We start from the raw sequence: 2100 nt of genomic DNA on the forward strand, positions 1-2100 counted from the left end.
GCAAACTGCTCATTCAGGATATACCTGGCTAGGAACCCAATCTGAAAACCGCCTCCAGAGTGCGGAGCTAGTCCCCACTCTGGTTTAATGTGCGTGTGTGTTCCCTCTGTCTCAATCTGCTTTATAACTCTTTGACTTGTTTGTATTTGGATGTTGCTGAGTTGTAACTGAGAGTGAATCATTGGCTCTTGCGTTATTTTGTTTGAAAATGTTCTTTGCTCTCTGTTTTAATGGAATTAATTTTCTCCCCCACCCCTCAAAGAATTTTTATTTTGAAACCTGCAATCTGAAGATCCAGACTGGGACAAGGACTCTTCTTCTTCAGGAGTTTCCTGAGACCTTCTCCAAGGCCGTGCCCCATGGGCCCACGTGAGTTTGTGTCCGTTTCTTACCCTGAGATTTAATTTCCTCTCCGGGACCCTGGTTTTCGGTGGCTCCGGTTAACCAGTTCCTGTTGGACTGTGGGCCTGGAGTTTCAAAAAGAAAATCCTGGGGTTAAAGTAGCCCAGCCTTGCAATCTAAAACTTACATGTTAGCCTCCAGTGTGTGAGGAACAGGAGCCCCACAAGAGGAAATGAAAAGTCCTAAAGTGAAGCTGCCTAAAATCTTGTTATAATTCAGGGACAATGCGTGTATTTTGGGCTGTGCGATCATTCTGACGGTTAAACGGGATTCCCGGTGGTCATTTTACTGAGGGTTTAGATTTCTATCTGCCTTTCTCCAGTTTTCTTTCTGTTTATTTCTTCGCTTTGCGCTATTTAAGCCTTCAAGGAATAATCACAGGTGAATTGATGGGCCTACAGCAGGGCAAGTGAGCTGCAGAAGGGGCAGGGAAAGACTTTTACACATGAGGAGAGGGGGCAGGAGTTTCAGAAGGTAGGAGTCACACAGGGGGCTGATCAAGGGGGAGATTATACAGAGGGGGTGGGAGGCTGCTGTTCGTTTCGGAGGGGAGTAATTTGAATGAACATGGGGACAGGGTGCTTGTTCATGTTTGAAATAGTGAGGGGTCGCTGCTACATGTTTAAAATGGTGAATGCATATGAGTTAATAGCTGATATGAGTTTGTATTTATACAGACGTCCAGATAGATAGGGGGTGGGGCGGTGCTGGGAGTGCGGGGACTGTTGTGATGGTGGGTTGGGTGTTAGATGGGGGTTGTTTGAGAGAGATTTTTGAGTGGGCAAACGCGGGGTTAAAAATGGCGCGAGTAATTTGGCGGCCACGAAACAAACGGTCTGGCGAAAATGATGCATAGATGGAATAATTGTCGGCTGATAATGACAGGGAGGAAAAGAATGGGGGTTGGATAATATTTGCGAGGAGGAAAGAAAAAGCTAAATAACCAGTCCAGTATAGATTTTGAAGAGCACACATTGGGGGTTATATATTTCTTTTTTCAGAAAAGGTTGCTGACAGGAAATAGAAGAGAAAATGAAAGATATGATGAAATCTATTTTTTGAATTGTGAATCGGGGAGAGCGCAAACGCAGTCCCCCACTACCACAAATTTTACAGTCGAGTATCCCGCATTTGGGGACATCGCAGGCGTCAGCACACCCGAAGTGCAATGGGCTAGCATCGTCCTGGGAGAACCTTTTTTTTTTGCAAAAATATACTTTATTCATAAAATATCTTCAACCACATTCCAAACCATTTCAAAAACACCATTACAAGGGTACAATCCGGTTCAACTTTAACAAAATGTATCACCAGGTGCATCAGTACAAACAATATTACAATCATTTACAGGCTTTCACTTTGAGCTGTACAGCCCGAGGGGCTCTAAACAGTTCCCAGTCTCTCGGTGCGCTGTGGCAGAAAGGTCTTAGACAGCGGCCCTTCCCCATTGCGCTTTTGCAGCAGCTGCCCCAAGCTTTAGTGCGTCCCTCAGCACGTAGTCCTCGGCCTTGGAATGTGCCAGTCCGCAACACTCGGTCGGGGACAACTCTTTGCGCTGGAAGACCAACAAGTTTCGGGCAGACCAAAGCGCGTCTTTCACCGAGTTGATGATCCTCCAGCTGCAGTTGATGTTTGTCTCGGTGTGTGTCGCTGGGAACAGCCCGTAGAGCACAGAGTCCTGTGTCACAGAACTGCTCG

The 2100-nt window shown here is 46.3% G+C and overlaps 1 non-coding gene across 1 annotated transcript; it reads right to left on the reverse strand.

Annotated features, from left to right (window-relative positions):
- Positions 1 to 1472: 1472 nt before the first annotated feature.
- Positions 1473 to 1635, reverse strand: LOC144676228 (U1 spliceosomal RNA). The gene has a single exon (XR_013575277.1). It is a non-coding gene; the product is annotated as a U1 spliceosomal RNA (small nuclear RNA).
- Between the last annotated feature and the right edge of the window lie 465 nt (positions 1636 to 2100).

This window comes from Cetorhinus maximus, unplaced genomic scaffold, assembly GCF_964194155.1.
Source record: "Cetorhinus maximus unplaced genomic scaffold, sCetMax3.hap1.1 HAP1_SCAFFOLD_1445, whole genome shotgun sequence".
NCBI classification, from domain to species: domain Eukaryota; kingdom Metazoa; phylum Chordata; class Chondrichthyes; order Lamniformes; family Cetorhinidae; genus Cetorhinus; species Cetorhinus maximus.